Raw genomic sequence first — 25047 nt, forward strand, 5'->3', positions numbered from 1 at the left:
GGGGTCACCACAACATGAGGAACTGTATTAAGGGGTCGCGGCATTAGGAAGGTTGAGAACCGCTGTTCTAGAGCCTCACTATGTAGGCGCGGCAGAGCTCTAGGTCACCATTTCCTGGAACAACCACAGTGCCCAGTGGCCCTGAGGCCTCCTTGAGTTGCTCTTTGTCAAAATGCAGGGCCTTCTAGTCATGCATGCTGACCCTGCTCACCTGTTCCTGCAGCTGCTCAGGCACTGGGTGCTGGTCGCTATGCAGAGGGCAGCACTGGCCGCTTGGCCTACTGCAGCATGGTGGCCAGGCTGCTCAGGGTGATGTGAATACCAAGTTGGCCAACACGCAGGGCTCGCCATCCACCTGCACAGAGATGGCCTTGGGCATGGTGAAAACCACCTCAGTGCACTGCGTCAGCTGCTCACCTTGCCTGCCCACCTGCAGCGCTGCTGGGGATGTCATGGTGAAGCCAATAACCTCGAGGTAGCCATCATCATGCCTCTGGGCTCGAAGTCGAGGTGTTCCCCAGGGTGGCCCCAGGGCATGGTGTCTGTACATTACCAGGGGCTGTTCAGGAAAACAGTGCACAGGGTTTTCAGGTGAGTTCCGTCACACACCACTCAGGTGTGCTTGGCCAAGTCCTTAGTTCTGCCCATCAGGAAGTCGGCGAAGGCTGTGCTGGCCCAGAACATCTTCTTCCAAAAGAGGCTGTTGAATTTCTTTGGGTTGGCCCCTCACGGCTCGTGAAACTCCAGGGTGATGTGGGCATCAAAGCCCAGACTGAAGTAACTGTTGAAGATGTCCAGAGGTAGCTGGTCAGTGGCACCCTCATCCTGCTCTGCAGGCCCTGCCTCAGAGTTGAGCTTTCTGTGGAGATCCCAGTGGTCCAGCTGCACCACGTAGGAGGGGCCTGGACTCAGGCTCACCTGTGTAGCCACAGCCCCAGTAGAGGGTATGGGCCTAATCATTACCAGTGCCCAAGGGCAGGATGGCACGAGACGATAGTGGTTTTGAGTGCAGCTGGTCCAGGGTAGAGCAGACCCAGCCCACCGAGCCGTTGCTCCAGGCAAGCCAGAGTCTGCAAATTGTGCACTTTGTGGTGTATCTCCAGCGTCTTCTTGGGCCATTTCTGCCTCAGATCAAAGACTTGTCAGGGATTGAGATACCAGAGGAAGGACCGGATGATTTTAGTGACCTGGTTGCCCCCACTCTTGGGGTTTACAAACACCAGCAGGAGGTACATGAGGGGAGGTGGCGTGGGCCTGATGATGAAGGGTCTCCAGCAGCCCTCCTCGGGAGATTTTTTTGCTGGATTTCCTCTTGAAGGATGCTTTCTTTTTTTTTCCTCTCTTGCCTTGAGGGTGTTCTGGGGCCTGCGGGCACAGAGGACCGAGGTAGGTGGGATGACAACGGTGGGGTCGATCCCCAGGGAGCACAGTTCCAGGATCAGCTGCAGATGAAGCAGGACCCCTTGCTGCGGTTACTTGGTTTCGCCAGGAGTGCCAGGAGCAGCTGATGGTCCCAGTCACTCTGCTGTGGAAGGTGAACTTCTGCCGGAAGCCCTTCCCACAGTGCCAACACTTGCCCTCCTGGTGTCTCCCATATACCCCGTGGTGTCGCACAAAGGCTGGCTCACGCACGTTCTTGGATTCATGAAGAACGGCTTACAGCGGAAATATACCTTCAGCTGTTCCATGCAGGGGATGTGCATCACAACCTTGCAGGCTGCACACGTTCTTCGGGACACTGATCTAAGGATCTTAGCTATGCAGTACTGCTCCCCAACGTAGAAGTCCCCCGACACACTGGTATGGAACCACATGTGCTCCGCCGACATAACAGGCTCGCTCCAGTCCACAATGCTCCGAATCTTCCTGCCTGGCTCACTGCTCGGTGCCCCGGGAACAGGAGGAGGGAGTGCCAGGAGCTGGAGGCCCGACTAGGTGATGCCTTTTCCACGCAGGAAGAGCCACAGCCCTGGGAGGCGCTGCTTGCTGAGGCGCCACGGGCTCCTTGTCCCTCTTGGGACCTGTGTCACGCTAGGAACTGCTGGACTAGGTGGAGACCCACTGGAGTCGCTGCTCCGGGCCTAGGGGCTGTGGTCCCGCGGCTCCATCCTGCTCCATCCAGCCCTAGGCCTGGCCCACAGTGGGCCCGAGACAGATGTCCATGCCTGGTGGGCTCAACACGCCAGCTCGTCTCCCCCAGCTGCTGCCATGGCATGTTTTCTCTGCCGGCCCCCAACGGGCTACCCGCTGAATTTTGAATGTCCTAAAGACTTCTTTATCTGAAAGTAACTGCTACAGCCTATTGCAATGCCTAAAAAGCAGTCTTAGATTCATTTCTTGGAGTTCTTTTCTTAAGATCTCCTCTAAAATGTAAATACTTTTGGAAGGGTTAATAATACATTCACACTAAAAAGTTAATGGCTCAGATTTTCATATTTTTCTAAGAATGACCATACTGGCTACCCCTGAAGAGCAAAGAAAGACTGGTGGAGGACTCCACAAAATATGACACAGGGACAAACACCATGGTTTCTGGTGTCGGGGAGACCTGAGTTTCAATCCTGGCTCCAAAAAGATTTGGTTGCGTGATAGTGGCCATATTACATCACCACTCTGAACCATAAGGTTGTGTGACAAAAAGTGACAAACACTTTCTTCATGAGGTTTTGGGGAGCAGCCAGTTAGCAAATGAAATGTACACAGCATTATACCCAATAGAGTTTAACTGCCCCATGTAACTAATTTCCTATCCTGAAGAGAGAGGAAAGTTTAACAAATGAAATGGCATGTTTCTGGCGACAAATGTAACCATTTAAAAATGTGAGTCTGTGTACTGGTAAATTCTTCTAGAAGATGGAGGAAGTTGTATGTCAATAGAATTTGAAGGAGATTTTGCCCAGGAGATATTATAAATATCAAAGAAAGCAAAACAACCAAAAAGAATGGAGAAAGGTTAAACTGTCTGTTAGTAAATTAATGTTAGATTGCTATCGAAAGGATGAGCTAACAGACTGAAGAAACATGTGTTGACATGATGGGTGTGAAAAGCCAGGAAAGTAATAATGCTGGAAAAGACTTGAGGGACTGGTTGTCATCCAATTAATTAGCTGCAACACATGCCTGTGTGACTTTACACCACACAAAGGAGTTTTTCCACATGACAATGATGTGAAAGCACCTGGAATACCACATTTACCAGAGACTTCTCAGTCCCTCAACGCTGAAGGAAAATCGGAGCGATCAAGACCAATGATTACAGGTCTTAGTAGGCTGTTTTCTGATGAAAAAATTAAGTAACAGAGTGTGTAAAACTTGATGGGGATGGCCCAGTGCAAATCCATACAAACTCCTTAGAACGTGACTCATTATGACATAGTCAGAAGATCGCCAGGCCAGTCACATTCTCCAGCCCTGGTTCCCTGCAGGAAATACTGGGGTAAGACTGTTGGATTGTAACAGAGAAATCAGTCCCGTCCCACTTTGCCAGGATCTGCTGGATTTCCTGATGTGAGCCTGTGGGCCAGGATCCTTTCGATCCCTTCTCCCTCCTTCCTTCCTGAACTGAGTCTGCTTTATCCCAATCTACCATTCTAAGGTGCTCATATGCCCAACGCACCAGACTACTGGCTATTGTTTACACAGGGACTGGACATGCCTATTCCTCGGCCTTTACTCATCTTATTTCCTTAGCTTAACATGTTCTCCTTCAATTTCCACTTCATGGTGGTCATTCTCGCATTTACCTCTGCAGGTTTGCTCTCCATGATGCTCAGTGACCTGGGAGGCAGCCACTTGGGATGCATCACCTGGACTTCGTGTCCCCCGGCTTCCTGTTGGGTTTGGCCCGTATGAGGTACTGGCAGGAGAACTGAGAGTGGGAGTGGCAAGATATAGGTGTTTTTTGGGCTTTTTTTTTTGGCAGCATCTATGATCCTCTGTCCAAAACCACAACTCCCCTACTGTAATAGTCTCTTTCTTTGAGTTACAGTTATGATTCTCTCACCCTGAATTTACCAGCCTATGAAAAGTGGTGATGTCATGTTCTTGTTGGCCCTAGGATGCTCTGTGTGTCCCCATGACCTTATCCCTGCCTGCACATTTGTACTAATCTCTTCCTTCGATTTTCTTCTATCTCTCTTTATAAGAGTGCCATCAGTTCCTTCTCACACACGAACTCCTTCTCAGTCCCTCTATTGGAAATGGATACCTCCATCCTTTGTGTTCCTGGTGTAATTATAACAGCTACTACAACACCTGTGGCATCTCAGTCCATGAACTCAGCATGCAGGGGATATAATTTTTCAATCACAACAGAGTTTTTTGTTTATTTTTTATGCTTTGAGCATATGTATTTATGTATTTATTTTTATCATTAGTTTCAGGTGTACAGAACAATGCAATAGTTAATCCTTTTCACCCCTCATACCGAAATAACCCCCCTCCCCAATCTACTGCCCTCCCACCGCCGATATCATACTTATCTATTACAATTCCACTGACAGAGTTTTGAGTTTGTGTTTTCTATTCCTACTTGGTGACAGGAAGTTAATCATTAATTTGAGTTCACCCCATTCTCAAAGCAGGGTCAGATTTAAGGGAGCCTGTGTAGTCCAGGTGAGGTGGCAGAACAACTTGTGCTTCAGTCATCAGCCCTTCCAAGTGCATATCTGTAATGGACATGGTGATGCCAGCCAGGCCCAGATCCCTCCTTAAGGGCGGATCGCCCCAGTTGCCGAGACTACTATCAGGAAATAGCCTTCAGCTGGAGCCACATTACCCAAGGCTCTGACTTTCCTGGGGCTGCACACATTCCGTGATAATTCACTGTGGTGAGATAAAGGCTCAGCCATTCTGCTCCAGTGCATAATAGCTTTGAAAGGTCTTCCTAGTTCCAGCATCTACAGGGCTGGCCAATGCCTTCCTTGCTCTTGCATCACAATTCTACTTCCCCCTCTGTCCTGACCAATTCTTCCCACAGGTGTTGATCCCAAGGATGCTACCTAATAAACTCCCTGTGCCCTAAGCTCCATTTCAGAGCCTGCTTCCCAGGAATCGCAATCTGCAAAAACATCTTTGGTCCTACCAACTTCTGAATAGCCAGTTGCAACTGAAGTATTCCTTCTACCTATCTCTTCTACCAATCTTTTAGGTTTGCTTCCCTTCTCCCATTTGTGCTCTCTATGTTAGTTATCTAGTGCTGCATAACAGTGTTGCCACAGCACCTGTTTATTATGTCATGTTGTTTTTGTAGATCAGGAGTCTGTGAAGCTTAGTTGGGCCCTCTGATTCCAAGTCTGACTGCAATCAAGATATCAGCCAGGGTTGCAACCTCATCCGAGGCTCAGCTCCTGTGGTTGTACTCAGCATTCATTTCCTTGTGGCTGTTGAACAGTTTTGCTGACTGCCATCTGGAGGCGATTGTCAGCTCCTTACCAACATGGCCCCATGCTTCCTCAAAGGCAGCAAGGAAAAGAGTCTCCTAGCAAGATGTGTTTCAATCTTCTGTCATCACGAAAGTGACATTCCATCACCTTTGCTCCATTCAATTGGTTAGAAGCATGTCACAGTTCCTGTTATCACTGAAAGGGAGAGGATTAGAAGGCACAAACAACATGAGGAAGGGATCACAGGGACCTCCTGAAAGGCTCCTCACCACACTCTGAAATCTGTGTGGTTATCTATGACCTTGTCTGTCTAGCTGCATCAAGCATCTACTCCCTTCCTGGGATCTTACTGTCTGTCTGGGACTCTCCCTGGAGAGTGGGGATCAGGACATTTCCTTCTGGGGCCAAATAAACTCCTATCCCATTGATGTTCCCACCATATCAGAGAGAAATGAAGGCATACAGGAGGATGTGGGGAGAACTGAGACTCTAGTCATGCTGTGAAGTGGTGATGGTGGGTGTGTGTTACTGTTGCCTAGTTACAGATATCTGCCCAGTGATTGCCCTCACATTTTGAGCAAAGGGGATAAAGGAGAGAGAGTGAAGAGGAATGGGAGGGAGGAAGGACAGAGGATGCATTAGGTGACATAGGATGTGCATTTTCTATCTCAGAGACACCTAGAGTACTAGGCACTTCCATTTAGCATCAGCTAAATTAAACAAATACTCCAATTAACAGTTGAATCTTGAATTTTCTACATCATAACCTCTCAGCTTGCCACTAATTCTCATACCTGCAGGGTAGAACAGCAAATTCTCAAGAGTTGTTTAAGGAAGAGAAGCCTTGCACTCTCTTACTAGGCTCAGAAACAGCAGCTACTCACCAGTCTCATAAGCCTAAGGGAGCATCTCCTATACTTCTGCCTGTGAAACCTTAAAGACAGCTCATGTTCTAAGGCACAAGGCTGATATGTAGTAGATGGTTTTTGTCAGTGGTACCCATCCTTTTCCATTGATCTTCACTGACAGAGCCACCCCTAAGCATGGATGAATTAGGCCTCTACCTGCTGCCCTTCAAGGGGCTAATAAGCCTTTGAGCCCCCAAATAGCTTCTGCCACTGGCCTGCCCTGAGCTTACCTTTCATGTCCATGAACTCTCTTTATGTAGTTTAAAGTTATGGTCTAGCATTAACAGTATATCAGCAGCACAGTCTAAAGTCTGTACATAGGGTGAAAAGAATTCCGGGTGTATCATCAACAAAATTAATCTAACTTAGCCCAGCGAGAGCATGGGAAGTGTTCTGTGATAGTCTTGTGTTGCATGACAATGAAACATAAAAAATTATAAGCATCACCTATAAAACAACTGAGTGGGAATAGGGAACTAAACACAATTTGAAAATCTTTTGTTCTGAAAACTGTATGATGTGCTTCACTTAATTCATTTCATTCTATTCTCATAATCAGTTTTGCAAGGTATGTGTTATGCTGGGGCTCAGCTCTCAGCAGATGAACGCAGGACTTGGTAATGCCGAAAAGGAACAACAACAGAGCTACAGATAGAGGGTCCATACCACTACATTAAATTCTTGATGATGGCTGGTTGAGACACGAAAAGTAAATATCTGTCAAAACCCCAATGAGGGGTCTTTCTGCACCACAGCCTTGCTCGCAGCCTGGGGAGACACAGGAGGTAGGATCCGCAGGATCTGCGCCATCTGTGACACCCACACTTGCTAACGCAGCTGTGGCAGTTATTTGCAAAACAATAGTAGCTAATGGCCGACTGTTTACAGCTGATGGCCATCTAATAACCAAGCCAGCACCTTTCCATGTGAGGCCAGAGCCCAGAAACTGCTCTCCTGGCCCTTTCCCGACAGTATGTGTTAACATGTCATTTTATAGATGAGAAATCAAATGCTTAGAGACCTTAATCAGTTGTCAATGTCACAAAGCTGGTAGGGGTTGACTCAGGATTTAAACCCAAGTCTGTGTCCTATAATTCCCATTTTCCCACTGCCACGTTGCCTCCTGGAATTAGTAAAATATTTGCATGGTGTCCAGCAACATTTCTGGGGACCGATGGGAGGAGTGAAAAATGCAGACTTCAGGAGAGGGAAATAGATGCTCCCAAACTTTCTCCTCCCCCAGCAGGAGAAGTTGAGGGGAGTGGTCTGCAGCGCCTTCCCAGTAGTTTTCTCTCTGGAAACTGAGGCACAGCATCCTCCACAGTCTCAGCAAAACCCATCACCTGTCTCCCATTTCTTCTTAACTCAGGATGAAAGCCAACTCAGTGACCCCAGGTGCAGGGCTCCAGCCCATTACAATGATAACCGCCTGATAGCCATCTCCCTCCAGAAGTAATCGTTTCTGTTAATCAACACTTCCTTGAGAGTTAAGAGAAGGGGCAGGAGAGCTGTGCAGGGTGAAAAAGGAACCGTCAACCATTAGTAAAATCTTCCCCTGGGATAGCTTCCCCTCGCCATTCATCCACAAGACAGTTATAATAAATAGGAAGAAAAAGAAGTCCAATTGTGGGAGAATAAAAAGCCAAAACCTGTACGAGATGGATTAGTGGAAATTGGGTGTAATTAATAGTACACATGTGGGAAGAAAGGGAGGATAATCCCATTCAGGCGGAAGTGATTACAGAGTACAATACCTGGAGCATAGAGGTGCTTGGTCAATCATAACTGTGATAATTCCTATTATCATTCCAGACACTTGTTTATACAGAGATACGACTTCGCTAGCCATAGCAAGCTGGTTCTACATTGATAAATTCCAGAGTAAACCTCTCATGTACACAATACATATAGAAGCACATGGCTCTGCTGTGTACTAGACAGGAAAGCTAACAGTTTATTTTCAAAAGTCCATTAATTTGTAACGCATATGCCTTAAACTACAGGGAAGAGAATGTGTTAAAAGGTATGGTCTTATTCTCAGTAGCACTTTCACTCTCATCAGCAGTTCAGACCAAAGGTCAAAGCTGCTCTCCTATTGGAATCCATGAACTGAGGGAGGTCACCTAGCTTAGGGATATTTTGTCCGAGGCACCGGAAGGCTTAATCATTTAGTCAGGCTTTGCCTGAAAGGGAGGGGGATCAGGTGCCTGCTGTGCAAGGTTGAATGTCTTGAGGAGAAAAAGTAGACAAGGAGGCCTGTAAACTGGAAAGGCATTGGTGGGAGGTACAGATATTTGTGTTGTGGAAATGGCCCCGTTTATGGGGCCAGAAGGCAGTGGAGGAGTCATTTTGGGTTTCTTTTATACTTTCACGTCTTTTTGCATCCGTTCTCTGTTGTTTTTTTCCACTAAGTCCTTTCCCCACCTCCTTTTTTTCCATGGGTGAGTTATAAGTTATTTTTTTATTGGTTTTCTTAAAACACTTGCTATATTCAAAGTCTTCAGAAAAAAACAAGACAATTTGATAGCTAACCTATCTTTACAGGGCTTATCTCCAAGTCTGAACCATTTTGAGCCGCCCTTCATTGTTTAATACAATGGTTACATGAAAAAGAAATGTTTGCTAACACCTGACTTTTATCATTTCTTCGCTAGAGAAATACTACAATGTGGACTTTAATTTTCACATGACAGCAACTTTCATAGAACTCTGAAGTATCTTAGTACTGATCCATATGTTGCCACTGAACATGTGTATCTATTATTTGTTCTATCACATGTGTGCATGTGCTGTATCCATTATACCTACCTTTTGGATTGACTTTTCTTTTTGGTAAATATACTCAAGAGCTCACTAAGTGATTGACTGTTCCTAGTCTTTCTGTTCATTTCCTCTAACCTAACATTATCATTGCTAGAGGGCCTTTTGGCAAACATAACTGTGTCACCCTCGTTAAATATGTCACCGTGAGCATGCGGCATAAAAGAGTGCTGAATGGCATGCTGCATCAACAGCGGCAGTTGAATTCCCCTTGATGATGTAGGTAATAGCACAAGCCTTCGCCCTGTGACAATAGGTAGGCATAATAACAGTGTGCTGACTTGGCAAAAATGACAGGAAAATGAGAGTTTTGATATATTCTGATGGGAAAGCTACAATATGCTTTCTGTTTATACAAATTTGATCCCTTCTTCATACATTCCCCACGACTGCAATCTTTCTTTTTTGACTGTTTATGTAATGGACACTTACAAAAAAGCCACACCAGCAAAAATACTTTAAAAAAATATTTTAAAGGCCTGAAGAGTAAATGTCAAAATACATTTTTAATATAAGGATTGTTTTTTTCCATGATGCTGTTATTCCACAGAATATATTTAGTCAGAGTAGAAAAGTCCTCAAATCAAATTCTTATGCAGAAATTTAATGAAATACTCAATACATAATTTCAACAACAATGATACTTTTAGAGAATTGTGGTGCATTAGAAAAGGAGACCCTCACCTTCACACCTAATTAAGTCGTGGTTCAAGTCAAGAGTCACCAAGGTGTTTGTGGGAATTAGCTCTCCTTACTGAAGCTTCGGCGCAATAGAGAGATAGATGAAAAGGGATAGAGGATATATGGGGAAGAATGGAGATTTTTAGGGGGAGACTTGAGAAAGGGAGCCTAAGGCAACTAGGCAAACCCCTTCTCCTCTAGAAAAGCCACAAGTCAGGCTATAGCGATCAACTGATTTGGGACTCTATTTCATCATATTTCCTGCCCTGCTCTCAGGGCCCTCCTGATGCAGCTCTACAAAGAAATGAATGCAGTATTTCCAGTGTACCTACTGTGATGATAAAGGCAAGTTCCAAACCACATGGGATGGACCCCTACCTTTACTCAGCAGGGAAACTCTTTGTCATCTATAGGAATTCATTTCCTACAGGGAGGCACATCAGCAGAGAATTCCCATCTCTTTGTCGCTCTGTATTGGCTCCAAGAATTAAATGGAGTTACTGCTTAGACCTTGTATTTCAAACTTGATCTTTACATTCCAGAGCAGCCTATGGGCAGGATGCACAAAAGAAGACTACCACGTTTGCACTTTTTCTGCATTTAGGGAGGAATCAGATGTGTTACCCATTTTCAGTTATAGAGCTGGAGACACAGTGAAAGCACTTGCATTTGAAACTCCAGTGGAATCAGGTGTCAGGACAGAAGCTACTTGGATTTGGTCCATGTTTACTAAGTAGTGGCTAGGCTAGCTAGATTTTATGAATGCATTTTTCTTGGGACACTAATATTTGTCACTATAAATTAATAAATTACTCTTCTGGTTTAATTTTAAAAAAATGAAAGCTAAACTTTATTGAGTACTTACCATGTGCCAGACTTTTTCTGAGCACTTTACATGTGTTAACTCATTTAATCATCCCAACAATCTTTGAAGATGTTACTATTTAAATCTCCATTTTACAAAGAAATATAGCTCAGAGAGGTTCACTACTTGACCCAGGTTTGCACAGACAGCAAGTGGTAGAGATGGAGTATAAATCCAGGTAGTCTGGTGTTGGTGTCACCACCATTCTCCTGTACTAGCTCCAAGTGAGTGGGTCATGTAAGTCCTTCCTAGTAAACAAGCTACTCATAGTGGATGGGGCATCTGGTGTCGGAGTCGGCAAGTTCAGGAGACAAACCCTGGCAGTGCCCTGAATACACCTCCCTATCCTTTTCCCTGTTGTTTCATCATCTCTCCTCGGCTTTTCTGTAAGCTATGGGACGATAGTCATCATATCTCTTTTACAGAATAGAAAACGAAACCCAGAGAAAGAAAAAAAAAATAACTACTTTAAGATCAATAACCAGTACAAAACCAAGCCATTCCTCACTATCTCAGAATATAACCTGACTTTTGGACAAAATGTCACATTTCCCAGACAGTTTCAAGGAATCAATAGTTCTGACGTGTATATTTGAGTGGAATCGCCCCAGGGAAGGCCTGAAGTTCTGTTGTTTTAGACCTGGCTCTACGCTCTGGCATCTAGGCAGGTCTGAGGCAAGCCCGGAATTGGGATTCCATTTTTAGTGCTCAGTGCCTGACTGATATCTGAAGATATTACATGAATTAGGTACAGACCAAAAGTTGAGGGGGGATTGTTTTTGTTTGTTTTTGGGTTTTTTTGGTTTTTTTTAGTTCCTAAGCACTATAAATATAAATTAGGGAGGTAAACACTGATTGTGTATGTTGTTTGCAAAGTCTGTTTCAAAATGGCATCAGCAAATTATAGTCGGGTTGATTCAGAAACCATCGTTAATCACTACATCTTTCAGTTAGCTAAAAGAATAGAAGATAAAAACTATAGCTCTCTTATTAATAAAAAAATACTGTGCTTTCCTCCTTGTTAAATTTCTTCCATTGTAAAAGACTGTTTATTGTTTTTTCTTTTAATATGTTGAACATTTCTTTTTTTCCCCTTAATTTAACTAATGGCATCCTCCTTGCCTCAGACATTTCCAGCTCTCTACAGGCATGACCATCAGTTTCAGGAAGGGCTGTTTAATCTTTCCAGTCAATTAGCCACATTCCCAGGAATAAAAGAAATATTATTTAATTTTCTAAGCAGAGAATTATAAAAATTACAGTGATTCAAAATGAAAAATAAATTAATTTTATTTTTCATATACCTAAAATCACCTCAATCTATTGTCAAACCCAACTAGACTATATAGGGAAATAAGAAAGGATTTCCTCTGAGGGCAATTTAAATTGTCCTCTACTAATAGTGACACAAATTTCACTGTACCAATCAATTAGCATTTACAAAGGCTAAGAGGGATTCTGCTGTTTTCTCAGCTCATCCTTTTAATTGGCCATTATGTACAGTAAGGCATGATATAACTTGTGGGGACAAGCACTATTTTCTCCATTTTACAGCTGAAAAACCTGAGCTCAGCCAGATACTGTGTAATGAATTGCCAAGTTTCTACACATAGCCAGCCAGGTGTGCCCAGGTATGGTCAGGCCGTCCGCCTCACAATCCAGTGCTGTTTCTCTTGAGGACGATGAGCTGGGTTAAGGAGTTATTGACTTTTTAAAAATCCTTAACTCCAACTGGCCCCCACACTTTTAAAATGCCTGAGGGCTGTGGGTAGGCACAATATAAGTATCAACACGTTTATTTTTTCACCTATTACATGGCAGTAAATGAGGAGCTGCGCAACTGTTTTACTTGTCACACCCCTACAGTGATTCTTACAGAAAAATAATAGGGGCAGAGGGTGTCAGATGAGTCCCGGGGTTCCTTCCAACTCTCACATTCTGTGATTCTACTGTGCTGAGAGCAGAATAAATGCTCACAAAATGCACACTGAATGAATTAATCCACTTCAGAAAAATGTGAGTTATAGAGCTGCCTTCTTTGAGAACTAGGACTGACAGCATCATATGCTGACAACACTCCTCACAATAAATTTTAGCTTAATACGAGGTCAGACAATTAAGTTTGTGAACTCATCCTAGAATAACTGCCACATACCTCATTGCTGAATAGCACTATGGTCACCTTCAAAGTACTCCCCTTGGGAAGCTATGCACCGACGCCAGCACCTAGTCCACCCTTCAAAGTAATTTTGGAACTCTTTTTCTGGAATGGCCATCAGAGCTGTCGTCACATTACCCTGGATGTCCTGAATGTCATTAAAATGTGTTCCTTTCAATATTTCCTTTATCTTCGGGTAAAGAAAGAAGTCATTGTGGGCCAGATCAGGTGAGTAGGGAGGGTGTTCCAATGCAGTTATTTGTTTACTGGCTAAAAACTCCCACAAACAGTGTTATGTGAGCTGGAGCATTGTTGTGATACAAGAGCCATGAGTTGTTTGTGAAAAGCTCAGGTCATCTAAATTTTTTATGCAGCCTTTTCAGCACTTCCAAATAATAAACTTGGTTAACTGTTTGTCCAGTTGATACAAATTCATAATGAATAATCCCTCTGATATCAAAAAAGATTAACCACATCGTTGCAACAAGTTCACGAACTTAATTGTCAGACCTCGTACAATGCTGAGAAAGTGAAACATTTGGAATTTTTCTGTTTTCCCCTATTAATATTTTTAAGAGACTATGAGTTCTGCAGACTTTACAAAGTATAACCATGAATGTGCATTTCTGCTATTTATCAGCTCAAATCTCTTTCAAGTTCCTTCTCCGACCATCAGGAAACAACTTCTTTGCTTTCCCCAGAGATTCACACAATGACTCTTTAAGGCCAAGAACTAAGGAGATGACATTTACATTTGAAAGACCCTTTCAAGGTTCACACTTTATAAGTTAGAGAAACAGTGGTTAGTTTGATCTGAAGTATTAAGGAAGGGTTTTGAGAAGAGGCAAGGCCATGGTCATGGATTATGAAAGAGGAGGTGATGACATTTCAGAGGGGGTGAGGAGGTTGCAGAAGAGGAGGTAAGGGAGTAGTAGCCTGTAGGTAAAGGTGTGCTGACGGAACTGTGGAGGGGATTAAGAGAGAGAGCTGTCCTGAAGGCATGTGAAAGGAAAAATGTACATAAATAAAGTGTGAAAGTTATTAGGAGGTCAGTTAGGGGGAGATCTTAAAATGCCAGGCTGATTTTTTTTCTGCAGCCTCTGGGCACTTAGCATTTCCAACTTTTTCCTGAACAGAAGGAGCCCTTTAGGAATCGGAAGTGCAGATTATTTATTCTCCCACTAAAAAGCCTGCTCTCACTTTGGCCCTATAAAAATGGAGAACAGCAGGGGCTGGGTCACCATCCTGAAGTTTAGGCCCAGGGTGTATCCAAGTGTGAGCTGGCTGTAGCCAGTGTCTTTAAAGGATGTTGAAGGAGGCGGGGATTCAAGTATTTGCTGCCCCTGCAGGTGAATTCTAGCGTGACCTAAGTGACACTGGGTGGTGAGATCCAGAGCCCCTTCCATGCTGCCCTTGAGCCTTTAACCTGGGAAATGCCTTTCAGCTTCATCCTGTTAATTCTTTGTTAGTGGCCAACTGGAGGAACATGATCTCCAAGGTACCACTTCTTTCATCTTAAAGGGGATGTGCTTTCTTTGGCCCACATAAAATTGCGTTTAGTAAATACTCTTTTATTATAATTACTCAAAATTCTGGCTCACATCATTATATTCCCTTTCTGCATTCTATAGTGACTAAAGTAAAACAATCTAGTAAATTGGTGCTACTCATTAATGGAGTAGTAAAGATTCATGTTCACTGATATAATATTAGCATCATGTGTATCAACATCCTATCTTCAATTGCTACTGATCGTCTTAGGAATGCTTTATTTGCACATATTTTGGACATTATAAAAATTACAAAATATTACAGATTATAATACTACTTTGTATTATAAATGTTACAAAAGTTAACTTTTCTAACTATGTGAGATAGTATTTTTTCATGCATCACATTATTTTATCAGTTTAGTGTAAGTAACCAATGGTAATGATTTTTGCAATGCCTTAAAATATTTCATTTTCTGTAGCTACAACCAAGAAGTAAAATTAGATGGACTAAGGAGCTATATATATTGAGTTTATGGGTTGATAGATAAACAATGACACTTAACCTAAAGCAGTAGAGATAAATGTTCTGTGCCAGAATTTTATAGTTTGACCCCACAGATTATTTTTTGACCTCCTTCCTGGATAGAAACAAATAAATCTGTCTCTATAACAAACAGAAATTCAGTTTAACACATCCCATGACTGCCAGAACAAAATGATTCCTTTACTGGATAGCCCTTCCTTCCTTCCTTCCTTCCTTCCTTCCTTCCTTCCTTCCTTCCTTCCTTCCTTCCTTCCTCCCTTCTTTCCTCTCTCCCTCCCTCCCTCCCTCCCTCCCTTCCTTCCTTCCTTCTTTTAGTCCTTTCTTCCTTAATAGAAATGTTCCCTTCAGTCACATCACCATGGTCAAAGGACCAACTGCTTCTAGATTACCTTGCTCCAGACTCTGTTAGTATGTGCCCTGCTGCTTGTGATGAACAGAGGAAAATGGCAAAAATGACCTGGGTGGGTGTCAGAACACTCCTCTACTTTCAATAGGAAGGCTGTACCATAGGAATCGCAACACATTCTCAATTGACCCAAGGCATTCGGGACATCCGGCAATCTTGTATGATACTCTTTCTCCCAAAGTATTATCAAATTCTGAAGGAAGCACTAGGCCTCTAGTCGAATGCAATTCCCTCATATGGCTTTCCAAACAGCCCTCAATGCTGTACGTCTCCATCCCTTTAATAGCTCTGAAACAATATTTCTGTGTTCAACTCATTCCCTTATTTCTCTCACCAGCCTTTTTTTTTCCATCTCTACCTTCTTGTTTTTGCCTTAATTAATACCCAGGTTCTCTGCATAACATCATGTCAAAGGGGTAAACATTATTCTTAATTTCTGCTTCTATCTCTAGATGACTAGGTTATTACAGTCAAAGCAGGAGTATAGCAGTGGTTCGGAATCAGATCTCACTATGAATCCTAGCTTACTAACTCTGAGACCTTGAAAATTAAAAAAATAAATAAAAATTTAAGTATAAATTCCTTTCTTCTCTAAAATGGAAATGCATAACATTGGTTCCTTTGGGTTTCTGTGAATATTAAATAATATATGTAAAATAATTGGCACTGCCTATGGCTTATGCTAAGAGCTCAGTAAATGTTACTATACTTCTCTAGTCATCCTATTACATTTTCAGATGTTTTTTGTGTGCTGAGGCTGACGATTTAGAAAGACTATGGGCTTTTAAGGCACAGGCATTTGTTTATGTTCTGCCTCCGTAACTGTGTACGTGGGAGATCTCAGGTGATATATTAATCTTGGTGTCTCATAAACTGAAGTTATGAGTACCTACTTAACTCCATAGTGAAGATAAAATGTCATAATGCAGGTACGTGACAACAGTAATGACTGCCATATAATAATTACTTGGCAAATGACAGACATGGCCAAGAAACAGAATGCTTTGCCCATCTTTGCTGTCATCTCTGAACAAACCTGAGGACAGCCTTCTCTATTCCATACTAACTTTACCACTGGCACCCTAATTTGTTGCTTTACTTTGTTCCTTCATTATTTTAGATAACTTCAAAATTACCCTGACATTCATAGATATCACATCAGTAACCCAGATTTGGACTATAATATCATTGATAACTATTCTAAGATCTTACAATTTGAAATTACTTTCTGACCACCAGGATTTCACCTCATACTCCATCACTTTCCTCTCCTTCGTCCTCACCATGACCTCTGTTCTCCCTGTGCCCCCATATGCTTAGTGTTCATTTGGTCTCCTCTAACCTCACAATCAACAATTCTACTTCACCATTTTTACTTAACCATTTCTAGTGCTTTATTTTCCTCAGTATTGTTTTGCCTTGTGAATCACGCAAACCAACCAACAATGCTGACCTCATTGTTCCATTTTCTATGTTTTTAAAGAGTTTCCATAGGATTGTTTTTAATTATTTCTTTAAATTTTAATTGAATTCACCAATGACCTATTTGGGACTGATTTTTTTTTTTGTAGGAAAGTTTTAAATCACAATTTCAGTTTCTTTGATATAGAGTTATTCAGGTTTTCTATTTTAGTCTTGGTAATTTGTGTCTTTGAAGGATTTTGTCTATATCAGGTAAGTTTTTGTTTTGTTTTGTTGGAGAACATTTAAGATCTATCTCTTAACAAATTTTAATTATATAATACAGTGCTATCAACTCTAGTCACCAAGTTTTTCATCAGGTCCTCAGACCTTAAGCATCTTACAGCTGTAAGTTTGTATCCTCTTATGAGCTTTATGACTCACATTTGTTTAAATTGGGTTAATTCATTTGGCATGCATTATGTGAGCATTTATTTTTTTCTCAGATCAATGACAAAGATACTGCCCCTATCTCTCTTCTAAACTTATATAAATATTATCCATTTATAAAAACTGTGTCAGTCACCATTTGCCCCGGGAAAACTTTTGATTTATTTATGTGCTGTACTGTCTCATTTCTTGGAATTGCCTAACACTTTATTGGACTTCACTTAAGACTAGTACCTGATACCACTTAAATTATTGCCATGCTGGTTAGTTTTGAAGGGAAAGACTGAGTTAATCCTCCTTGTACTACTCGTCACAAGTACATGAACAAAATCAATAAGTACATTTTGAATTCAATTAACGTTGTTATAGAAAATAAATTCTAAGCTTTTTAAACTTCAAACTTAGATCCTATCCCTTAGTACTTAGCATAGTCCCTCATAAAATTCTAATTAATTTTAAATTACTAAACCTAGGAGCAGTTTCCTAGCTATTCTTTTCCAAAGACATGCTAGTTCAATAGCTTAAGAAGTATTGGTAGGGAAAATTAATATTAAATACAGTCAGTACATTTTCTTTCAACCCTGTTCTCTCTTCTTCTGTTCCAACACCACGTATCTCATTCCTCATATTCCTGAAGAAGGAAACTGACCATAGCTTTTTTTAATGCGGATTCAAGAATAACCCATCATGTCTTAGAGGTGGAGCAAATTCAGGGATTTTGTAAAAGGATACAGGTTAGCACTTGACCTAAATAATGTGAAGCATACTGGCATATTTTTGTTTTCACATCGGCATGGCATTTGGATAAGGGCAGCATTTTCTGCCTTTTGTGCTTACTAAAACTTCTTTAAACTGCCATGTATTTGACCTCATGTTTGTACTGCTTTCTTAAAAGGCAGTATGTTGCCCTACAGCTCCATACCAGGTCAATGATTTAAACTCAATTTTGTGAGAAAAGTCAAAAGTGTCAGACAATGAATCATTAGTACCCATTTCCAGAAGAATCCATATCTTCCTTAGAGGTTGCTTGTCTGACGTGGTCCTAGCTTGATGTGCAACTCATGACAGGACAACAGAATAAGTGGGTAGGGAGCCTTGCTCAGAAATGTTCTCCAGTGTCCCTCTTTCTCCCTCTTCCCCCCTGCCCAATCTCAGAAGTGGACAAAAATATTATTTTTTTCTTAGTTTTCTCCTATTACGAGAAGAAAGGCAGTCTTGCAACACTTCTCATTATAAAATTCAATTTCTTGAAGCAGGCTGCTAGGAGAGGCTTATGAATAACAAAGAGGAAAATGGAAATTTGTTGAAAAATAAAAGGAGTAATTTCCTGGAATTGAAAGATAATTCAAAATGCAACAAATCAATAAAACAGATCAACCTGTGAGAAAAAAAAAAACTCCTGGAGAGAATATATATATATATATATATATATATATATATATATATATATATGGTTTTGTTACCAAAAATGCACACAGTGAAACCAATAGTAGAAATGTAGGGGTTTTGGAATGTCCCAGGAACGAGAACAAGCATCTGTCCCATGCCTTCCAGAATTGAATGCTAACACTGGATGTACACAACAGATATTTTTCTACCATGTTTTGTGATCTCTGACCCATGAATTCCACTAGGTGTACCACTGCCTCCCTACCTCGTCCCAAACCTCATTTAAAATGTGTGTTTAATTCTGAAATGGTCTTGGAACATGTGATAATGTTGTACTATTAATAAAATATTTTATAGCACTCCCAGGAACTATCACTTCAACTCACTATTTTCCTGTCCCTACCAGAAAAATAAAAGCCATATGTTTCAAACCCATATGAAATTGGGGGCACAATAAAACATGATCTCTTATGGTATCATTCATAATCCAGAATGCTGTGAGGGGGGGGGGGAAGCTTCTCTACAGCTTGTGTGACTCAGAGGATGGAAGCTAATGATGCTCAGGATACTGTTGTGGACACTAATTTATCTTTGATTTGTCCACCTGTTTCCTGAGTGCAGTCGGTTGCTTGGCTTAAGGAAGGCAGCATGGGAGAATGAAATAAACAGCCCTCTTTAGGACTTAAAATGGGGGAAGTTTTCCCTGCAGGCCCGCTGTCCCCCTCCATCTAGGCTGAGAGTCGCTGCAGACTGAGGTGCTCCTGGTCCCTTCTCAGTGGGAGAACTACAATACCTGACCACCACTGACCCAGGCAGTGGGGCAGAGAATCAGCAACCATGAGGACAATCTACATACCTCTTGTGTCTAATGCCATCTCTCCCTGAAGATGTGTTAGATAAAATGTTAAGCTGTAAATATGCCTGGCTGTCATCATGCACCGGGAACGATGCCCTGGGGGAAGGTCTGGCTGATAAGACAGGTGAGAATAAAGCCTGACTAAAATTTATGTTGGAAAGGAGGCATCCTACTCACCAGCGCTTTAGCTGTGCCCTCTTCCCAATAAGCTCAACTGCCCATCATGCCACCATTTCTGTTTTTGCTATGCATGATAACGTCATACCTTGTGGGAGTGAGGGTCAAATAAATTCTATTATCAGGTAATGAATTATTAGTTAATGTCAAAGCAGCCATTTGATAGTCAGCTGAGAGCAATACTGAGATATAAGCCACTGAAAATAGCACCACTAAGAGATTTGTTTGAGAAAGTTTGGGAGCCAGGAGGGAGGGTAATCAGGTCTTCCATTATGTTACTCTGTTTTGTATTTTTGTTTTATTAGCTATACAGTCTCTTCTTCTTTTTCACAGTTGGCCATTCACCCATCCACCCCATTCATAAATGTTACTATATTAAGAGTTCTAGTGAGATTATTTAAATATTCTAGAGTATTGTTTTTATTCTGAGGTCAAATTATTTGGACATGTTTCTGGTATCTTATAAAGTCTATCCTCGAACTTCAGTGAAAATAGACATTTCCATGCAATAGTTTATTTTACAATTCTTTGCTTCCACATTGTTTGGTATTGCCTTCCTATTTTCACAGTTAGTCTGTTTTCTGTTCCTCATTCCCTGCCTTTGTTGAATTTTTATGAACTCCATTGGGTGGGTGTTATCAGTTCCTTTGGCTGTACTTTCCAGATTTACTAATAAACAATCTCTAGTTTGGGATGCGGCTAGAAAGGCTGTTAGACATGAAATGAAAAGCGCAGAGGACCCTGTGTTGTCTCTTTGAAAAGCGTTCAGGATGCAGGACAGACAGCAGCTGGTCCACACCGTGTCATACTCACAGGAATGAATCAGCGTTCTTGCCGGTGCCGAGCCTACCTTCATTTTCACAATAATTTTTCATTTGGTGGCTCCATATGTACTTTATTGATACTTTTAAGCACAACCATTTCTTGGGGAGCAATTAAATTCAACAAATAGTTATTGATTTCTTACTTCATGTCAGAGACTGTATGGTAAGTACTGTAATTCCATAGAAACAACAAAGGTCCACCCTTGGCCTCCCTGACAGTCTAGAAAAATTCACAATAATGGCATGCAGGTGACAATTTCATAGTCAACCAAACACTGACTTTTATCATCTCATTTGATCCTCATAGCACTAGGGGTAACAAGGGTGGGTATTTCACAGAGGAGAAAAATGGCTTCCATAGGTGTTGTGAGTTTCTCAAGGTAATGGCGATAAGGGGCAGCCTCAGGGCAATCAGAGAAGGAAATTTCCTTTAAAATTATTCCATAAAAGATAGTAGTAGTCCTTAAATTCCAATAACAACATGTGACTAAAGACATTGCTTTATCACAGCCCCAAATTAATATCTGTGTCTTTCTGATTATAGCAGTGTCCATCATCCATCCCTCCCCCCACACCAAAAAAAATAAAGATACAGAGAAAATAATTTCTGTAAAGGCAAGATATTTGACACTCTCTGTAAAATAGTATTGTTTCTCAGTCTTATCCCAGAGGGACAGTTAAATCTAAGAAACACTAATTTATATGTCAGACCAGTAGTATAGTCCAACAGAAGATCAATTTGAATGGACATTTATTCGCTGATTTTTATTTTTAAAGAGACACCAGTAGAATAAAAACCATTTCATAAATAAAACAGTAAACAGTAATCCTTTTTTTTTTTCTTCTCCTGATTCCTGCTACAATTCTGTCTGGCTCTCTCATGCTTAGTGCAAAGACAGGGGAAAGTCAGAATATCTCTTTATTATTAGTAACAAGTATGGGCTTTCCTCTTCCTTTCAAAAAATCAACACATCATTATTTTAACTAATAAATTCACTCACGTGAAATGCACAGCCTTTTATTCTCCACTGGCCTTGGAGTACACCATCAAATATATAAAACACATAGCCATAGCTCTTTATAGGAAAAAGAGGTGCTAGAGCTTTTCAACGTACATTCCTACCCTTTGTACAGCATTTGACGTTCTTGACCATTTCTTGTTATCTTGTTCTCTAGTCCTTTCAACCCTACAACCCAGTATTGTCTAATTATCTTCCTATGTCTAATTTTGTTTTATGTTTTTCTTATGCTTCCAGATGTAGCAATACCTTAAAGTTCTATCCTTAGTCCTTTTCTGATGGCCCACATCTTCTATAATATCTATTTTCATGATTTTATCAGTCATCTAATATGAATGAGTCCCTACATTATCTCTTTAATATAGAATTCTCTCTTAAACTCGAGTCACCAAAATAATTGCTAGAGAATATCACCTTACATACTACAACTGATAAGTCAGTGTTTTAATAGGAGAATATCTCATTTTGCTCTCAAATTTATTTCAGTAAGCATTATGGTCTCACTTTGTTTCAGTTAGCAATGCCCTTAATCTCCCAGTCTTGAAACTCAAGTTTCAACCTACATTAATCCCCCTCTTCTAAAAATCTATTTCATTCATTTCTAAGATCTGCCAATTTTACTTTTAAATTATAATTACTTTTGCTTGTTTTTATTTACATTGCCACCATCAGGTGCTCCATTGTTACTGCTGTCGGATTTATTTTCTAAAATGTGGTTGTCATCCGTCTGTGACCATGTTCAAAAATTGTCCATATCTCCCAGTAAGTCACAAGCCTGACAGGCACGCCTGCCTGCAATGTCCTTTTGTGCCACTTACTTCAAGTTATATTCCAATTCAAGTATTATATTCTGTCTTAGGTAGACACTTTGTCCAATCTTGGTTTAATCTATGCTATTTCCCCAGTAGATGATTTCTCATCTCCTTCCTACCATATAATAAGAACTCGAATCATTTACAGCTTCTTTTATTTCTGATATTATGGGTAAGTCATCACTGACCATCCAGACTGAAAATCTTTCTTGCTTCTGTTTTTCTATAGTAGATCATTTAGGTTTTTGCATATAATGCCTTAAAATTTTAATTGTCCTTTATATGAGTGCATCGCCTCTCTTCCCAAGTAATTTTATAAAGTGCTTATTGTCAGAGATTATGTCTTATCTCTTCTTGCAGCTGCCACAATAACTACTCCAAGAAACGTTAGGCACTCAATAAATAGTTGATTGGTTGCATATAAACAAAATAAATTCTTAATGTGAATTATTTATATTGATAAACACTATATATATGCTTTTAAAGATCATTAACAAGAGTATGCATGGCAATAATTCCTCATCAATGGCTTATAACTGTTTTTGACTAATACACTAAAACTGTTTTAGACTCAATAAGCTAAAAACAAATAAAAATCCACTAATCAGCTTCAATTAGTTTGACAGTTGATCAAAGCCCAAAATAAGTGAAGGACAGAAATAAACAAACAGTTCCGGCAGCTGTCCTTTATTCCCAGGCACAACCTTCCCTAGGCAGCAGGCATCCCTTCTCTTCTTTCTAAATGGGAAAATTACCAAGGCTTTTACTACTTGATTATGTCCAAGGAAGGTAAATTTATTTACTGAGGGACAAAAAATGAGAAAAATAAAGAGTTCACTTTACATGAGAGTTGAGCAGCAGTGGCCTGTTTGGAGGGCAGTTACATTAAGTATATACTGGTTCCAATATCTTTTAATCAGATTGGTTTACTAATCACAAGTAAAGTTGGACATTGTATGTTAATTTTTTGTCAGGAGCCATGCTCCATTGTATGTTAATGGTCATCTCTCCCTATAAAACTGTGGAGACCAGGAGATGTGTTTTATTCATTTCTGAATCCTCGGCGCCTAGAGGTTTCCTGTATATAATTTGGGTGCAAAATGTATGCGTTGATTCCACTTTCTCAGTGCACGAGAGGACAGTGTCTTGCCCTCTCCTTATCCACACAATACGTGGATGGCATATATGCCAAGTCATGCAGCTGGCGGTGGGTAACATTCAGGGCTTATAGAAACACATGAACATGTACAAGGAAGAGGAGCGGGGTGCCCACACACATACTTCATGCCTTCCACCCCTCCTTTCACACATTCATTTATTAGAGGGGAAGTAGCAAAAGACTAGAAGAAGTGGTCCTGCAGGGTGCTTGGATTGTGCCCCTGCTGATGACGTAGGTCCCACCACTCCACACTTCATCAACTGTGAAGGAGAAAAGCAGATTCCGGTTTCTCAGCAGAAGTGCTTTTCCCCCGGAGGGAACAGTTGGCAATGTCTAAAGATATTTTGATTGTCACAACAAGGTGTGTGTGTGTGGGGGGGGGGTGGTGTGGGTGCGCGCTTGTATCTCGTGATAGCAGGCTAGCAATGCCGCTAAGCAGCCTATTAAACTCAGAAGAGCCCCCACAACAAGGAATTGTCCAGCCCCAAATCTAAATGAGGCCAAGACTGAGAAACCCTGCTTTAGATCCTAATTCAGTAGGTAAACCGGGACCTTGGATTTTGTCTTTTCACCGTGTACTCTCTATGATCTTATACGGATGACTCATGGACTCTCCAAATGCCAGTTTTTCCTTTCAATAATTACTTTCTTTCTCTGTGATGCAATCACATGAGAAAATTATGAGCTATACAGAACATTCAATTAAAACGCTAAGTATTTTGCATCAATAAGTATGATCTTTGTTGATATTAAATACTTAAAAATAGCATCACGGAACACCAGCATGACTGATTATTACTGGTGGGAAGCCAACCAGGGTTAACACCCTCGCTGTCTAGTCAAGTCTGACAGGCTTGTCAGTTCTATTGTCAAGGCGTATGCTACACTATTACAGCATGTAGTCTGCTTTAGAGTCCCACAAAAGAAAAGTATTGTAGCAGATAACTGCTTGCAGGATCCCTGTTGTCAGGGAAAATAAGCAAGTTATAACTTCACGGTCCTGCTACAGAGAGTATTCGGTGCCGCCTATCACGGCTTCGCTGGGATTCCAGTGTCGATTGTCCCTGGTAAACGGTCCAGCTAACTTTTGACCTTATCTTAGGTCATGTCCTATTGATTCCTGCCTGAAGTTACTGTTGGGAAATATGCCTTTTTCTCCCCAATACAAAACTTAATGCTACTTTACATAAGCCAGCAGCTTCTAAGTCAGTGTGGAGGGCAATACTATTTCTTTTTGTGCCCTGCAGAAAGTCGGTCACTGAAGACAGTTTCAGCTGGGCCTCCGGTAGGCTTTTCTTAACCTCTCGTTTCTTTCCAAAAGCCAGACTCTACCATAGCCCCTCCACCCGTTGCTCTGCCTATGCTTACAACCACAGCCACCTTCATGGCTTCAAACAAGGAACCATCGATGCAAAATCTCTCCTTCATCTTTATTTCTGACATCTAAGTACCTGAAGTTGTTTCTGCCTCCAACCCATTGCCCATATCCCTTCCCTAGTCTCTGCTTCAGTTTAACCCTTGAAAACCTTTGCTTCCAAAATGATTACATTATTAAAGCTGCCTTCCATTTAGTTTTCCTCCCTCTTTTGTCCTTTGGTTCCCTTCTAATTTACCTTCTGTATTACTTCTGGTTTTCTTCTTACAAAAGAAAACTGTACCCTCATTATGTCATCCTATACACACAAATCACAAATAATTCCC

General features: G+C 41.4%; 1 pseudogene; it reads right to left on the reverse strand.

Moving 5' to 3' along the window:
* Positions 1-2599, reverse strand: part of LOC109388787 (diacylglycerol kinase zeta-like) — a 3807-nt pseudogene extending 1208 nt beyond the window's left edge.
* Between the last annotated feature and the right edge of the window lie 22448 nt (positions 2600-25047).

This window comes from Hipposideros armiger, unplaced genomic scaffold, assembly GCF_001890085.2.
Source record: "Hipposideros armiger isolate ML-2016 unplaced genomic scaffold, ASM189008v1 scaffold_207, whole genome shotgun sequence".
Lineage (NCBI taxonomy): Eukaryota > Metazoa > Chordata > Mammalia > Chiroptera > Hipposideridae > Hipposideros > Hipposideros armiger.